The following is an 18528-nucleotide window of genomic DNA, read 5'->3' on the forward strand; positions in this document are numbered from 1 at the left end:
TATGTCCGTTTTTAAAATTTTATATCACAGTTGAATCACAGTATATGCAGAAAAAATTGATTTTTTTTTCTAATGTATTATATGATGATTCAAAACAGTTAAAAACAAATCAAACAAAGATGATAGAAGAATCATAATTCTAAATCTTAATCAAATCTTCTAAATATCTAAATTATTAAATATGGAATATCCGCTGTATGAGTTGGATTAAATATAACCCGACCCAACAAATTTTTTTGTGAAGGAATTTAGAAAACGGGTCGGATATCCGATTAACCCAGAAACATTTTTACCTATCCGTCACCAAAGTGTTTCGAAAATACTAGTATAGATATTGTTTTTGGGTATAAGAAAAGAAAGAATATGGAATCTTGAAGTCTAATAAAGTATTGAAGTCGTTAAAAAAAAAGAAAAGAAAGAATATGGAATCTTGCAAGTTATGATTTGGTTGTTTAGGAAATAAAATGCGAGACAGTAATAGTTGGCCAACTGACGTCATAAAAAGTCAAAATGTAGTTCCATTTGTTTTAATTTACTCCTTATTTATTTGTTTACAACTTGTAGTAAGAAACCCAAATTCATTAAGGGTTAATAAAATATCTATACCTGCAGTGGCAAATAATTAAGGATCTGTACATTTGATTTCGTTATTTAAGTTGACATTTTCTTGCAAATTAAATATGACGAACTTACCCCTATAAACGCACAGAATCGATAGCCTTCTGCCGCGAGATACCGAGCATTAAATGCTTGGGAAATCTACCAAGATATTACGCCGCACGCTGGGAAACTAAAAAAGAAGTTAAGAAGTAATGATTAGATGTGATACGCAATCGATTTGGCAGATATGGAAGCTACATGTTTGGCTATTTATTATCTCCATATCGACATTGCTGCAACAAGAAGAACTCAAACAACTAACATATTAAACACTGCAACCGCTAAAAACTAAAAGAGAAAGAAAGACAGAGCATTTAAGTCTGAGGTGTGTAGTTATGGAGACTTCTCTTTGGTTTTGTACCTATATATATAGATACTTGTTATTTTTGAAAAAAGGGAAGTCGTTAACAAAACTTTTACCATGCTGTTTATACAGGAGAAAGATGTCGCTGGTCGTCCGGCTTGTGCGAGGAGAGTGGAAAAAGGACGAAACCGGGTGCTACGAACATGTATCCGAGATAGAAGGTTTCTGTCTAGCCGTCCGTTTGCGAGAAAAAGACAGTTACGCAAGAGTTGTCGAAGTAGTGAAAAACAAACTTAATCTCCGACCGGAGGATGATATCGAGCTATCTTATCAATGGCCGCAATGGATGATGGGACCAGATTGGCAGCGAGCGAACCCCATACATATTCTCGACGACGAAGATATGACGTTGTTTATGGCCATCCGAGCAGATCTTGAGGAGATGCATCTGAAGGTTAAAATCGTGAGAGGGTCGATGATAGAGCGTACAGTGAACTCATACAGGAGCCACATCGACATCGGAAGCATGAGCGCAGAGGCGATATCAGACAGATATTGGAACAGTGCAGAGACGAGGGCTGTCTGGGACACTGCGGTAACGAAGATGTTACTCCGTAATCTATCAGATAACGCGGCCGGCAGTAGTAGCCCACAAGTTACCATACCAGAAGGAATGGCTGGCGCGTTGAGAAGACAACAGGCCGGAGGGGTAGTAATCAATGACAACCAGGGCATGACCGGGACAGGAAGTGTTAATCCAATAAACATGACACAGCCAGATAATGGAGTAAGCGCGAAAGGGAAAGAGCCAGCCATTGACGAGGAGACAAGGAGAGATTTGGAATTTGAGATGTGGCGAAAATCTAAACAAGCTGAGATGTTGAGAGAAATTTATGCAACAGAGATGACACTGGGGGTTCCAGACAGAGCAGTGGAGGAAAAAACACCTGACAAGAGAACAGCAAGAGCACTTGATTTCGGAGATCAACATAAAGATGGTGCAAATCCAAACAGCGAAGTCCAACTAACACTTGCAAGTGCGGAGCCAAATACGGGTGGCCCAATGATAGTATCTGTATCATCAACGGACTCAACATATGGAACGCCAACAGAGCTATCTGAAAGCTTAAGCTACGAGAGTGACGAGCTGATGGATGACACAGATATATCGAGCAACAACTGCATGTCGCAGATAGGTAAGTTACTGGATAACTGTGAACTTATCGTAAGTGTAATGTTACATGCTAACTAACTTGGAGTGTTATTACTGAATGTAGGGGAAGACATGCTAGCTCACTATTACTCAGACCCAGATGGGCCGCTATGTATGGGACCGACTGATACAACAAACATGAATAAGAGAAAGGCAGTATCAGTCCCCGGCGCCAGAACAATTCAAGATTTAGGAGAGGCATCAACGGCGACGGTAGGAACAAAAATGGGGGAGATGGTTTTGAAGGAAACTCCGGTTCCAACAGTCCTGTATGATAGAGACGCACCACCGTACTTTGACGACCCAGGAGAAGAAGGTAGGTTAAGTGTATTTAGTTGCCTTTACTTAAAAAAGTAGCAGATAACATATCCTACTTACAGAAACCTATTACGATGATAACAGTGGATTCGATAACGACAATAGTTGCTAACGAAAATAATGGGCTAACTATATTATCAAGTCATAACTTAACTTATCGATTACTATTTTCATTGACAGATTATTTGCATCGGGCCCTGCTAGATGCAGACTACGAATGGGATGACATATTCATTGGCAGGTTGTTCAAAAGTAAGGAAGACTGTGCAACAAAGCTTGCTATTCATGCAATAAGGCGAAAATTTCATTTCATTTACGCCAAATCATGCCCTAACATACTGTTAGCGGTTTGCGTCAGCCACACGTGCCCGTGGCGGGTTTACGCAACAAAGCTAGAGGGTAGCGAGCGTTTCGAAGTTAAAAGCGCGACTCTCCATCATACTTGTAGTGTTGACGCGCGAGGAGACTTCCATAAGCAAGCATCAACTGCGGTAATCGGGAAATTAATGCGGACCAAGTATCTTGGAGTTGGGGGAGGACCACGACCTAACGAGTTGAGGAAAATGCTACGACAAGAATTTAGCCTTAATGTGTCTTACTGGAAAGCGTGGAGGGCCAGAGAAATAGCAATGGACAATGCGATGGGTTCGGCAATGGGGAGCTATGCTTTAATCCAACCGTACTTCAAACTTCTGTTGGAGACAAACCCTAATTCATTGGTGGCCTTGGAGACAGAGAAAGATAGCTCCGGTGTTGAACGCTTTAAGTATTTGTTCTTCGCACTCCACGCTTCCATCCAAGGATATGAATATATGAGGAAAGTGATAGTGATTGATGGCACTCACCTCAGGGGACGGTATGGAGGATGCTTAATCGCTGCAAGTGCTCAGGATGCCAATTTCCAAGTTTTCCCAATTGCTTTTGGGATAGTGAACAGCGAAAACGATGATGCATGGACATGGTTCATGGAGAGGCTAACGGATGCGATACCTGATGATCCAGATCTAGTGTTTGTGTCAGACAGACACTCATCAATTTATACAAGCATCCGTAAGGTATGACGAAATCCTCAAACAGAAGACTAGTAGGTTGATTTTTAGCAATAACTTAAACAATAGCAAGATAATATACGAATTAGCAAGATAAATATTTAATTACATATTACATTTGTTGAGATGGCTAGGATATACTTTATTAACAAAATAACGCCTCCGTAATGATGGTACAGGTTTACCCAATGGCTTCACATGCAGCTTGCGTGGTACATCTGAAAAGGAACATTGTAGCAATGTTCAAATCTGAGGGGTTAAGTGTTCTAGTAGCGAGAGCAGCAAGAGCTTACCGACTAAGTGATTTCAACGGAATATTTGCTGAGATAAGAGCAATGCACCCACCATGCGCAGATTACCTAACAGGAATCGGGTTTGAGCATTGGACTAGGTCGCATTTCGTTGGAGATCGGTTTAACTTCATGACGAGCAACATAGCGGAGTCGCTAAATAATGTCTTAACAATGGCTCGGGATTATCCGGTAATTTCTATTCTAGAATCACTCCGAACCACGCTGGTTACATGGTTTGCCCTCAGGCGAGAAGCTGCTCAGCAGGAGGGAAACATTTTACCACCCAAAGTGAATGAAATGGTGATTGAGAATTTTGAGAAAGGAGCTGGATATGTGGTGCTTAAGATCGGGGAGGCCAATTATGAAGTGAGAGATAGAAATGACTCCGGATTTGCTGTAAACTTGTGGGAGCGAACTTGCACTTGCAGGGAGTTCCAGCTATTAACAATTCCTTGTTCCCACGCAATAGCAGCAAGTATAAAAGAGGGGATTCGGGTAGACACAATGGTAGGCATACATCACACAGTGCCTCATCTAAGGTTGGCCTACCAAGGCATAATAATGCCGGTCCCAGATATGGATACACTAACTCCATCCCCAGATGATATCGGAGGGGGAAAACTGGCCCCACCATATGTCCGCAGGCCGCCAGGTCGCCCAAGGAAAAGAAGGATGCTGTCAAGGGGGGAGTTTAAGGTAAGTTAGCTACGGGATAAGAGTGTTAACAAATAACATATATAGTTATCGGGCTCTTGTGATATGTAATAATGAAGTTTTTAAAAAATTTCAGAGAACTTCGGCGAAAAGGTGTTCACGATGCAGGGAAATTGGCCATAACAAGGCAACATGCCGTGGGCCGATAGCGGTAAAAAATATATAACTAACAATGATTCTCTATGAGTATACGTATATTCGATAAGGGGGGTGTTATCAGATAACACATGGAAACGGGTGCTAATTGAAAAATAATGTCCCGCAGGGAGGCAAGTGATCGAGGAGGGAAAAGGTTTTTTGGCGGTAGCAGATGAAGGAAGGAGACTGTTTTTTGGACTAGGGAGGGTTTGAAAGGATGGTGCCGCGATTAGAAGACTCAAAAGAAGTCATGTTTTATAAATAACAAGAATTCGGAGATCAGAAAATTTTCAATGTATATACGTACGGATCCTGATCCTAGAAATGTGTATTATCTGCAATCAGGGGCGATCCCAACAAACCTTCCTTATGAATGTTAAATATATGTTTATGTTGAATGATATGCGGCAACAAAATAAGTACCACGATATATACCCTCTTTGAAATTTAGCAACTTGAAAGGCAACAAGCGTCCTGTACTAAAAAGATAAGACAACAACGACTTCGCTAAGAATAAGATTACCGTCTAATGAATGTGAAAGAAGAGAAAAAAAGAGTTTAAATAAAAGGTTAGTCGTAAAATGGTTATAAATGAGATACAAACATAAAGAAATAAAGGAGAAGTTATATAATTTAGACAAATTAAACTTAAAATATGATATAGAAGATGATTTAGAAACGTATATTGGTTAACAGCTAACAAAAAAAATATCTAAAACAAGTAACAAACTGAAAGAAATAAAATGAGAAGTTATAAAATTTAGAAAAATTAAACTTAAAACATGATATGGAAGATGATTTGGAAACGTATATAACATGGTTAACAACTACCAAAAAAACTATCTTAAACAACTAACAAACTGAATATCGAGTACAAAGTTCCGCGATAACAAAAGCTACAGAAATAAAATCTTAAACATAGTTGTTAAAACAAACAATTAAACATGACAGACAGTAATTGGTAATTAATTAAAAACTTAGTATCCAATACTTTGTGAGGTACCGCGATAACAACAGATACAATTTGAAAGCCGACCCATGGCTAAACCCCGACCCGCGTACCAATATACTCCATCTTCTTCTCCAAAATCCCCAAATCGAAAATAAAAAAAAACCTAAAATCATCAATCTCTGAAATCGACCTCTCTAATCATGAGCAATATCTCTGGAGCTTCAAGTGGATCATCAAATGTCCGGGAAAGAGTGAAAGGCGTGCCCAAGAAATGTTGGTGTGGAGAACAAATCGTGCAAAAAATTTCAAAATCCGACCCAAATCCATACCGCCGCTACTTTCGTTGTGGTTATGCTGCATCAAATAGAGTAATACCCTTCCGTTGAACTTTGATGGCTAATGTTTATTTTAGATTGTCATTGTACTTATACTTGTCTTTCTCGTTGTAGCTTATGAATGATAACCACACATTTAAGTGGGTGGATGAGGCATTGTGTGATGAGGTATCGACATTGAATGGGCAAACTAAGAGGCTGCAAGAAGACATCAAAGAGATCATAACAAATTCAATGAAGCACGACGAGATGATTTTTGAGAAAATGCATAAGGAGCTTCAGAAAGAGATTTTTGAGAGCGTGGAAGATGCTATGATGGAAAAAATGTCTGAGTTAAAGTCCAAGATGAATAAGATGATGTTTTTTTTTGTTTTTGGTTTTTTGATCATGGTAGGTCTCATTAAGGTACTAGGTTGAATCATCGTCATGTGTTTGACTCAGATTTGCGTAATTGTTGTCCTTCCTTATTTTGAGTCATTGTTGAATATTGGTTTTCTGTCATTTTGGATGGCTTTTGTCTCTAATGTACTCTTGTAATGTTTGTGACGAAGACGCAGGGAGATTACTATACCCAGTATTTCTGAGAAAAAAGATCTAAGCTTACCTGCTATATCTTAGGTTAACTGCTATATCAAGGGTTCGGGATTTCAATAGGAGAATAGGAGCTTAAGCAACAAATTGCGGTCGATATTTAACAAGGGTGGGTGCAAAAATTTAATTATTTTTTAGGTAACCGTCGCCGTTTACACTTTCAAGAAACACTTAGTTTTAGTGAAAAATATTGCTCCAATTGTTAGGGGGTAACAAAAGGCTTACATAACAACAGGAAGGGTACGGACTGAGGGGTTACGAACCAACCAGTTAGCACATAAAAAAGAACAACAAAAAAAAACTCCAAATATTACTTAAAAATAGTAACAACCCAAGAAATTAAAAAAGTAGCAATAACCAAACATTAAAAGATGTAAGAGATTGGTTCAGGATAAGAAACAACTAAGACCGCTAATAAAACGGTTAGGAAGCAACACCGGCAATCATTATAGCACAAACAAGCTTTTTCACTTCACTCTCAATCGCCCCAACGTCAAAATCATTACACTCCTCCAGACCTCCAGTGGCATGCGCATGGATTAAGAAGACAGATACAACCCCAGAATCGAATGGAGATGAAACCTGAGGGATCGACAGAGGGCGTTCAATAGAAAATGGGTTAACAGGCAACTGCTTCATAGACGGATTAAATGCAGCTTGTTTGAGAAGGAAAGGCAGCATGACAGCAAGAGGCTGAAGTTCAGATTGTAGAGCTGCATCTTTACGGAGCTGATAATTAGAGTCAAGGACTACAATCTTGCCGCCATTGAGGTCAACACACAATGCAACCCAATGTTTTTTGTCGAAGTTAAACGGCAGGTAAAGAAAATCTGCCTCGGAAAATAACTCAACACGCTCAGGATCCCCAGCTCCACGTAAGATATCAATCAATGGGGATGGGAAAATGAAATCTCCAGGGGAATCAGATTTGGAAAACTTGTAATAAAGACGAGTTAGCTGGGAAACAAACTTCGAATCGAGGACTTCAACACGCAACTTCTCGCCGTCACCATCGTCAACCCTCAATATATGCCGACTGAACTTGATTAGTGCATCCAAGACCTTGAAAGAAAACAAGAGAAATAAACAAAAGGGGTAATGATAAATTAAAACATACATAGATAAAAAGTAGAGGGTTTAATACCTTGTTGTTGAGATGTTTTTTCCGCTCAATCAATTCAAAAATATCCTTGTTTGCAAGCAAAATATCACCACCCAGGGAAACAGAACTGCAACAAATGGTAAATCCTAAAAATAGGGAATAATGTTGAGACTATCGGATAACCAACAGTACATGGTAACAAAGTTAACCTTGTCGCCTTGAGTTTTTTAAGAGATCCTTGGAATCGTTCCTCAGGGTCAACGCATTGATTACTTCCTACTACCAACGGGGAAGGGTGGCCAACTAAGCCCTTAATTTTCTTATCGAAATGGAACCTCTCATCTAATTTACTAGAAAAGGTTCTAAGCCTTTTGCTCCTCCTACCAGCCTTCAAACAGACATTCGAGGGGGCAACAGGGGCGGCCTTGCCATCAACAAAGGACAGAGGTTTGGCACACAAAACCTCCTACAAAATGAAAAATTATAAACAACTGATGAATATAAACAATAAGCGATAACACCATAGTTACAAGATAACCTTGACGTTAGATCGAGACTGGGTTGACGGGGGTGGAGTGGTGAAATCCTAAAAATGAAACAAGCAATATATCCCCTTTTAAGTATTTTACCAAATTAAATCTGTGACAGGGCAAAAATATCTAACCTCATCAGAATCCTTCTGTTCCTCGCCTACAGTGGTTGATTTTGCCGGATTGTTGTTGGCCTGCAAGAAAGAATAAAATAATTAAAAGAGAATGAATGATACCAATCTTACCTGCTAAAGCACCGGTTACTAATTGGTGAAATCCTTAAATTGAAATCACCTGATAAGGATTTGCCAAAATGCAAGTTAGTGAAAGAGAAGAAACTACTGACCTGATCAGAATCCTTCTCTTCCTCGACTGCAGAGGTTGATTCCAAAGGACTGCTGTTTGCCTGGAAGAAAGAATAAAATAAATAAAAATAAATGAATGATAACGATCTTACCAGCTAAATAAGAACGAAGGGGGTACAAAAATGAATAGAAAGGTTAAGAAAAAATGGAAAAACCTGTTCGTGAGCTCGATGCTCGAGGGCCTCAGCAGAGTTGTTGACCTGGGGAATCGTGGAGAAAATTGAGAAAACTCGGCTCCAGAATCAGAAAAACCACCAAACAAAAGAAAAAATAATAAAAAAAAAAAAGATGAAGATCAACCATTACTAAGACAGAATCAGAAGCTCCCACAATCGCACCACTGCCATCGGGGAGGACAGGTAATGTTGGGGACGAAGAAGCAGGGAGATTTGTATCCCCAGGCTTCAGAAAAGAAAGGGAATTAAATATTAGCTAGCCACATATAATACTTAGCTGCTAAACTACTATATAAAACAAATAAAATATAAAACACATTTAACTAACATCAGCATCTGTAGTAGGTGGCAAATCAGAATGGAGGGGTCTGATAGCCTAACAAGCAAAAATGCAACAACATTACAATAACTTGATACATATATTCGTTTGAGAAAGATATAACGGATAAAGAAATTAGCTGGTAACTTCATTATTATCAACCTCTTCCTGACTTCCACGAGTAGTCTCACTCCCCGACTGAAACAATTAAGATATGAATAATAAATTTATGAAACGGATAATCTAAAAATGGTACTCCCCGGACGAAATTTCCTATCTAACTTACCTCCGACTCTCTGGGATACGATGTCTCCATGTCATCACCCTAATAATTCACAATTACGTATTAGTCGTTAGCAGGTAAAAATATAGATATCTAATACATAAAACTTAACTATACTACGTAACCTGCATGCTGCTGTCTGGCAAGGAAGAAGACAACTCAGGCAATAGGCCCTACAAAAATAAATAATGCGTTACCAATTCATTAAGAGAGCAACACAAGCAAAAATGAATAAAAAAGGGCAGAATGCAATCGCCAAAAAAGGCTTCACAATGACGAGACCAACAAAAACGATAAGAAACAAGTGATCAGTGTTTTAATGTTAACAACTAACATTAACATTATCGGCAGGCTTCCCGGGAGGTGGCATAGTCTTCTCGTTTTCATTCTGCCAACAATAAAACACTGTTAAATTTCAAAACTTGAAATTTCAGAACATATTAAAAGTAACGCCAGAACGCTATTATAAACTAACCATTACATTATCTAGGTTAGGAGGCACACCAGCCACGTTATTACCATCACCACCGACGTTATTAGAATTGTAGAAACTCACTATATCTTCAACACCAGCCATCACGTCAACAGGGGTAGAAGACCGGATATTATATTCACCAGCTGGAAAAGAATCATACATAGCATGAGCAGCAGAGGCGTGAACAGGGGAAGAATTCACATTTTTTTCAGCAGCAGATTGTTTCAACTTATCAGCAGGAACGGGGTCTCCTGATGTCGCCGGGGTTTTAGAATTGTCAACGTCAATAACAGTATTCCTGACAAACCAATTAATCACCCCTTGAATGATCCTTTTTTCTAGGCCGTCGAGTTTGTCATCGAGCAATCGAGACAAATCATCTTTCATTACATGACCAGAACCTTGACCTTCCTCTAAATTGGGACTTTGATGCTTCCTTCGTAGACCAACCGGGTTCCTCCCTTGGTTTTGTGGCTTCCTACCACGGACTATTTTGGATTTGCCACCCCTCTTAACCTTTTTTGGCCCCACTTCCACCTCGGATGGTATACATCCCCCAGTAAACATTTCATTGCGAAAAGTAATCCCTTCGCCAACTAACTTGACGATGTTATCAACCCTCACATCTTCCTCATCATCAGACCAGCTTAAATCTTCTTCCGGGTTCATCTCCACGTCAGGGCAAATGATAGGCTCCACATACGTCTGCGTAGTAAAACATATCGGAGATGAAGATTAGAAACGCTAACAAAAATGATATCAAGATAATATAATTATCGGGTGGTAGATTTCTTACCGAGCAGTTACCATCCAACTCTTTCGCATTGCCAAGCATCAGGGGAACCAACTGACGAGGAGCAACTTCAACAGCTTCATCTACATCAGAGTCGGTCCCCACAACCTCATCCATCAACGGGCCTTCCTGAATAGCGGGAGCAGCTTGCAAAACAACAAGCTGGAGAGCGTATAACAGGCCCTGAACAGCGACACAAGTAGTAGCGAGTTGCTCAACTTCCCTCTCTTTAATTGAGGTCATCATCATCTCAAACGACATCCGCCCCCAAGGATAAGCAAGAAAACCCTCCAAATCTTCAGACATCTCAGCGTGTTCCTTCACTATTTTGGGGTAATGAGAGGTAGGAAGAAGAAACCCGTCAACAATGGCCAGGCACGCGTATCTCAGCCTTACGTCTCTATCAGAGACAATCCTCCTTTTCAACATCGTGACAACCCTTTCCACTGTCACGTCTTCTTCAAGCCCAAACAAAGTGCTGTAATAAGGAATTTTTTTCCCAGCCGTCCCTCTTATCTTCTTCTTTTTCCGAGACGGGTACTTACCACAGGGAAGACCAGTAACAAGTTTGAACTCCCGCAGCGAGAAACGAACAGGCGTGCCGGCGTATACAACCCAAATCTCATTGGGTTTCGCTACATCCAATTGGCGACTCAAAAGGAAAATACCAAAACTCGCAGACCACGACGGCTTATTAGGAAAATCCAAAATCCCTCCAAGCGAAGTACCCGCAATGTACTCACGTTCTTCGTCATCCAAAGCTTCAATAATGCCGCATAGTGTTTTGATTTTGTGGTATACATTAACTCTTTCCCCAAGGGGTTCTTCTCCAGCAGCGATCAACCGATTCGGAAGTTCAATCTCTCGCATCTAACAAGAAAAATGTGAGCCGCAGTTAGACAATCATATAACAAAATCTTATCAGACTCCGAAAAAACGTAGACAGCAGTATAGATAGGAAATTTACTCCGGCTCTGCGACAAAGAGAATTTTACTACGGCGAATTGAAACAACACAGAAGATAGGCTGACGAAAGCGCTTCGATTCTCTGAAAAACAATGAGTTTTACTAAGACAAAAAAGGGATGCGACTCTCCTTATGAAATAAAAAGGATAACGACGACTCGTTTCCCCAAGACCAATTAAATAAAGGAAAACCAAAAAAAAACAACACGCCAATACAAATAAAGATCTACTAAGATTTTAATACGGCCGTCTGACACAATATATTTCAAACAGTATAAAAAGATCTTCCCGCTATATAGGGGTACATGCGCAATTTCCACATAAACAGTTCCAGCCAAATAGTAGCTTTTTTCGGCCCCTAAATAACGACTCTTCGAGGTATAGTCTGTTCAATTTCCCATTCATTAAAATCAAATTCACGGATGAGTGTATTTATAACTTAACCAACATCTTTCTATCTCATAGAGTTAGCCCTGAGACCAATTATCCGGAATCCAGGATCCGCTCCGATCCGCTCCGAAAAACAGAATATCCGGGTGGGGCAGATCCGGATCCGGATAATAGAAAATTTAAAGCCGGATATCCGGATCCGGGATATTTTATATTATAATAATATTTTTGAATATTTTATTACTATTATTTAAATTATTTATTTTTAAATATTTTTCTTTAAATTTATATTTATAAAAAAATTATATAAAAAAAACCCGGATCCAGATATCCAGGTGGAACGGATCTGGATCTGGATAATGAAAAGACTGATCTGGCCGGATCCAGATCCGGATCCGGATACCCTAAAAAAGCCGGATATCCGGATTCGGCCCAAGCCTACATAGAGTATATGATTTTTTAGACATTTTTATCTCATTTTGTTGTTGATCAGTCCAATAATGTTTTGGAACATTTTTCTCAAACATCATAGTCTTTGCAATCTCTTAAAAGTGATGGTTTTTGCGCTAAGCAACACCATTTTCCTTTTAACTGTTTGACACATGTTCGAACATTTTTGATCCATCATTCATCTGCCTTATTTCATGAAAACTGCTACCTTAGGCTTCGAATGGTAAAAACAGTTCAAGCGTTGCAGATCATTCAGATCTTGGAGAAGATGCAGAACATGCAGAACATGTAGGACAAGTGCAGATCATGCAGATCAAACAGTTCAAATAGGAGTTCGAATGGTGAAAGCTGTTCAACATGTGCATATCAAATTATTAAATAATAAATAGGATACAATATAACTAAAAATTTATTAAGAACTACATATTGTTATAAACTTTATTAAAAATACATATGTAAAATACAGTTTTATTTTTAATACTATTATTATTACAATACAAAGTATTTTAGTTTATTTTTTATTTTATTTTATATAATGTTATAATATATTATGATATGTATAAATAAAATCATATAAAACTAAAATATATTAATCTATTAAATAATTTTAAATATTAAACATAAAATATCCAAATACAACACATAAGAGTGAAAAAAAGAAGACAATACATAAGCAAAAACAAATTAAATTTAATGGAAAGTATTTTGATTTGCCCATAACATATCAGCAATATTTTCTCTTATATTTGCCATATGATTTCCGTCAGGTATACTACCTACTACCTCTCTCCATGTCATCAAGATCATTCTCAGAATTTACGTTGTTGATATTTTTATCTCCCATTACTTCAACAAAATCCTCATCAAAATAATTCGAAATTCTGATAAAATTATGTAGTCCAATTGTAGCCGTTACCACTCTTTATTGAACATCAATATCATATCTGGGAATTCACAAAGAATGCTCCATTTTTTCTTCCAAACTCCAAATGTCCTCTCAATAACAGAACGTAGAGATGCATGACATCGATTAAACAACTCCTGTTTATTCCTAGGAGGAGGACCATTGTAGAACTGTGACATGTGATACTTAACAACTCCGTTCCGCGAAAATCTATAAGGTGCCAAAAAGCCTTGTTTATTTGGATACCCAGAATCAACTACATAATAGTTATAATAGTTGTCTCTTGGAGGCAAAGAAAATTCAGAATCATTATCTTGTGCCATAGTTAGAACTGCTGTATCGTGACACGATCCAGGTGCTCCATTCCAAACATATGTAAACAACATATTTATATCACATATTACCATGATATTAAACGATGTTCTATCGTGTCGATTCCAATACATTCTTTGTAGTTCAGGCTTCACCTTAACACATACATGAACTTCATCTATAGCTCCAACAAATACACTGAAATATGGCCAATATCTTCTATCCATTTGTAGTTTTTCAGGAATTTGACGTAGTTCTTGTCTTGTTTGGAGTCTTGATATAATCACAAGCAAGTAACTCTGTTGCTCTAAGGACTTCAAAAAATTTCCGATTCACTGTTTCTTGCGTTCGTCCAAATCGTAACCCAACATCTCTTTGAACTTCATTGTGTCCACATATCCGTAAAAACATGACAACACTCTCTTCAATGCGAACATTCAATGTAGGTTGTAATCCATAACGTGTTTCCATTATGTCACATAATGATCTAAAACAATCAAGAGACATTCGTAGTAACTGAAGACAAGCAGCACTCTCTTCTTGTATTCGACGCCAAATATTTCTCCATCCCAACCCGCCATCTGTTTGAATTGGTCCTCTTTCAAAATTTCGATTGTAGTAACACAATGACGGTTGAATTATTAACACTTCAAATTGCTCATTTTCCAAATTTCATAATTCAATTCTCTCTTCATAATTTAGATTGTGTACACCTGGTGATCGCAATTAGCATATATGAAAAGCCTGAAATTTTTAAACACGAAACAAAAGTAAACTAATGAGAAATAAAGTAAATCAACAGTACTAGTACATTCTGACATTACAAAAATATAATGCAAAATAAAACATAAAGGAAACTAAAACACAAGCGTTATTGAACTAGTTCTCAGATGCTGAATCATTTTGATGAGTTTCATTTAAATTTAGTCCTCCTTCAGATCCCCAAATGTTGAATAATCCTCCTCGTCTTCATGGTCGTGATGTCCTTGGTGTAGAAGAATAATTAGTGAAACCAAATTCTGGTGATACTGCCCTAACCATGTTTTCGGCTGAAGGAACATCTTCTTCATGTGAAACTCTTTGATGAGCATTTGTCGTAGTTTCCTCTTCCGTTCCCAATGAAAATCCACGTTGAACATTTGTTGGAGGGATATATTGTGGAGCATTTTGTGATGAACCCCATTGTGGGGCATTTGGTGATGAACGCCACTGTGGAACATTTGGTGGTGAACTCCATTGGGGCACATTTTGTTGTGTTCCCCATTGTGGGGCATTTGAAGGTGAATTCTATTGAGGAGCAGTTGGAGGTGTTCCCCATTGTGGAGCATTTGAAGGTGAATTCCATTGCGGAGTAGTTGGAGGTGATCTCAATTGTGGCATATTAGGAGGTGGACCCCATTGTGGTGCAATTGGAGGTATTCCCCATTGTGGGACATTTGAAGGTGAATTCCATTGCGGAGCAGTTGGAGGTGTTTCCCATTGTTGAATACCAGGACCCCATTGACTACCAGAACTTTGACCCAATGAATAATTACCACCAAAAGATGGACTTCCAAAAGAAAAACCGCTTCCAATAGGACTCCCAAAATTTTGTCCGGAAGCTAACCGTTTTCCCACATATTCACTGTCCCGTGTATATCCAGTAAGAGCTTGTAAAAATTTCAGCTTATCTTCGATGGTTCTTTCAGCTCTATCAATGAAGTACTTACGCCAAAATCTTTCTTCCTTAAATGCATGCATGCAAGCCCAATAAAAATCAGTGTCATTCGAAAGGTCCATTGATTCAAATATCTTCACAGCCATATCGAATTCGCTGTAATCAGCTTCGTAAAACAAATTCGGGCGCAACTGTTGTAATTTTTGGCGCTGAAACTTTATTAGGTGGTTTTTCTATCAATTAATATTTCCTCAAGGTCTAAAAACCACAATCTAATGGTTATCGTTTATAGCACTTAAGGGTCGAATCCACAGAGAACTAGAGATCTAAGACACTAAGAATACACAAAATTTCTTAATCTAAGCAAATATAGGATTGGTTTAAAACTAACAACCTAAGTGAAATGAAAACAAAAAGAACAAAAATGCAAATGAAATAAACAAACCAAAAGCAATTGAGAAAGCTAAACAAGTGTCTAAGCTAAGTAATAACCCATAACCATAAAGCAATAGCAAAATAAATGAGAAAGATGCAACTTATAAAAGTCAACAAAAAGTCAAAGATGAAAATGCTTAATGAATAAGCCTTTGGGTTAAGGTTATTGACTTGGGTGGACAAAGGATAATCTATGATGCTAATACAATCAATCATTTGCTAATCCTTAGGTCTAACACCAGTACTTTAAGCTAATCCACTTCCATGGCAATAACTCTACACTAATTAAGCAATTAACATCAATTTCCATTGGCAATCACAAGACTAATATGCATTAATTTCAAGCCTAACTAACCACCTAGCACCCTAATCATCAATTTCCGTTGGCTAGGAATGCTAAGCACTCACTAAGTTCTTTCGGGAATTTCATCGACCACCTTCCGGGCATGAAACTTAGCTTAATCAAAACTAATCTATCACTAAGAATACCTAGGGAGTAAGGATATATTAAGACTAAGTCCTAAGCATCACAAATCATCACCTAATCACCCTAATCTACTTGACCCAAAAGCTCTAAGAAGACTACTCACTTAAAGCCATGAAAATCCAAGGAGTTGACATTAGTCCTTGAAGATTCATGTTTGAAGAAGAGTATAAGAGAAAGATAGAAGTTGAATCTAAAGAAATACTTATATAAAAGCAAGAATCACAAAGGTTTAAACTTGATTAAAAAGAGAAATTAAGAAAACTAGGCTTAGGTAGCATGTAAAATCTAGAAATTAGGTTTAGACATATTTATAGAAAAATAAAATGAACCGGATCAACCCGGAACAAACCGGGTTTTGATCCGGTTTAAGTACTCAATCGCCAGGCAATCGACCAGTCAATCGACCAAGCAATCGACCTACTGGTCGACTGCTTCCTCGACTCCTTCTCGTCCACGTGTCTGGTTTGGTCCCAATCGACCAACTGGTCAATTGCTTTCATCCTCCTCTTGATTCTTTGATTCTTCACTTCTTTCAACTCCATTTGCCTCCAAAACTCCATACTTCACTCCAAGAACCTAAAAATAAGAAAGGCAATGTAAATATGCACCTAAGGACCTAAACATGAATGCAAAATGATGGAAAACTAAGAGAAACAAAGCTTAAAAAGGAGCAAAAACACAAGATATCAACTCCCCCAAACTTATCTCTTGCTAGTCCTCAAGCAAGGGCTAAGAAATAAGATGGAAAAGAAGTTTGAAAGTGGGGATTCATAGCCACAAAATATCAAACAAAGGATTCAACTCAAAGTCCTTAAAAATAGTTCAAATTTGCTTGAGTCAATCATCATACTCTTTCGTACTTTTCCATACTCATTTCAATGCATGATTCTATTTCAATCTCCAACTATTAGTAAAGACTCACAATCAAGTTGAAACATCTCTTTAACATTCATTCAAGTGTTTGGCGCGGTCTCGCAAATGGAAAGTAAATCATTCTCAATCGGTTTTGGTAAAGGTTTTTGGAGGTGGTTTCAAAAGATTCATACTTTGGTGGCTTTCTCTCAAGAAAAGGAATGCTAGACAATCATGAAATCCATCTAAGACCATGAACAATTTATGCATACAAAGTTAAGCTCTTGTTGTTCTACCCGCCTTAGATATAAACTCCTATTTCTTTTCCTCTTCTTTTCTACCCCAAACACTAGACACTTTGGTCTTTTTAAATCACTAACCTCAAGATCACTTTCTTTTTGTAGTCACCTAGGGAAAATTTCTCTTAAATAATTAGCTCTTTACTTTGTTTTTCTTTGCTCCCATTACTTATAACCTTGTAAATTTATTTTTCTTTTTGGGAACTAACTTCACACTTTTCTTTCTCTTTTAACTTAGAGACTTAGAGCTTTTATCTTGACTTTATTCCCTAGGAACTCTTTATTTGCATGATCAAACCTTTCTTTTCATCTTTCTTTCATCTTTTTCCCAAACCCAATCCCAAATATTCAATCTAACCACCTAACTCTTTCATTTCCAACCTAGTAGCTAGTCAAAAATGTTCCAAAAGCTAGCTAAAACAAGAGCAAAAACTTTGTCGTTCTCAATACTCTCAAGATTTCATAATCTATAGCATTTTCAAACAAGAGACCTCACTCGCAATCAATCATAGGCTTGAATGAAAAGGTTAAGGTTTAGGCTATGAGAAACCATTCTAAAGGTGAGAATGGCCATTCGGGTTTACAAAAGAGTGGCGAAGTGAATAAGAAAACCCGAATATGTCTTTTAGACAACCATGAGAATGCATTTAAAATCCATAAGCGAGAAGATTAAAATCAAATTAAGTTCAAATTCATAGAGATGCTTCAAAGTCATGTAAGCTTCACACAAGTAGAAATTGCTTTCGAAAAACGCAAAGATCTAAGTATGATTTTCCATTTTTTCCAAGATGATCAAGCAACAATAAACTATGATTGAGGGCTTTAAATTCAATCCTAAGCTTGAATTTCTACAAGGTAATTAAATCATTATCCCCTGTGCATATGCAAATGCAACTAAATGTTTCTATACTCAATCTTAGAACAAAATAAATGAATATGCAAAGCTACATGCATTTTTTGGATTTTTCAAACTTTTCAAAATTTTTTTGATTTTTCTCAAAAACATAACTATTAACAATGCAAGACTCAAGGAAAGAAAATCAAAACAAAACACAACATTAGATGGTTAGTCTCTCCCCCAAACTTATTTCACACCGTGTCGGTGTGAGAAAAAAAAACGAGGAAAAGACTAACGAAATTGAGAATGTAAAAGACGAGAAAAATAAA

At 37.9% G+C, this 18528-nt stretch overlaps 2 long non-coding RNA genes across 2 annotated transcripts; both read right to left on the reverse strand.

Annotated features, from left to right (window-relative positions):
• Positions 1–7780: 7780 nt before the first annotated feature.
• On the reverse strand, positions 7781–8368 carry LOC110226863. The gene is made up of 4 exons (XR_002330757.1): positions 8334–8368; positions 8208–8255; positions 7879–8135; positions 7781–7796 (listed from the first exon to the last, which is right to left on the reverse strand). It is a non-coding gene; the product is annotated as an uncharacterized LOC110226863 (long non-coding RNA).
• A 261-nt stretch (positions 8369–8629) lies between these two features.
• On the reverse strand, positions 8630–9107 carry LOC9306626. Its single transcript, XR_002330756.1, has 3 exons — positions 9069–9107; positions 8871–8966; positions 8630–8764 (listed from the first exon to the last, which is right to left on the reverse strand). It is a non-coding gene; the product is annotated as an uncharacterized LOC9306626 (long non-coding RNA).
• Positions 9108–18528: the final 9421 nt, after the last annotated feature.

This window comes from Arabidopsis lyrata (genome assembly GCF_000004255.2).
Source record: "Arabidopsis lyrata subsp. lyrata unplaced genomic scaffold ARALYscaffold_7, whole genome shotgun sequence".
NCBI classification, from domain to species: Eukaryota; Viridiplantae; Streptophyta; class Magnoliopsida; order Brassicales; family Brassicaceae; genus Arabidopsis; species Arabidopsis lyrata.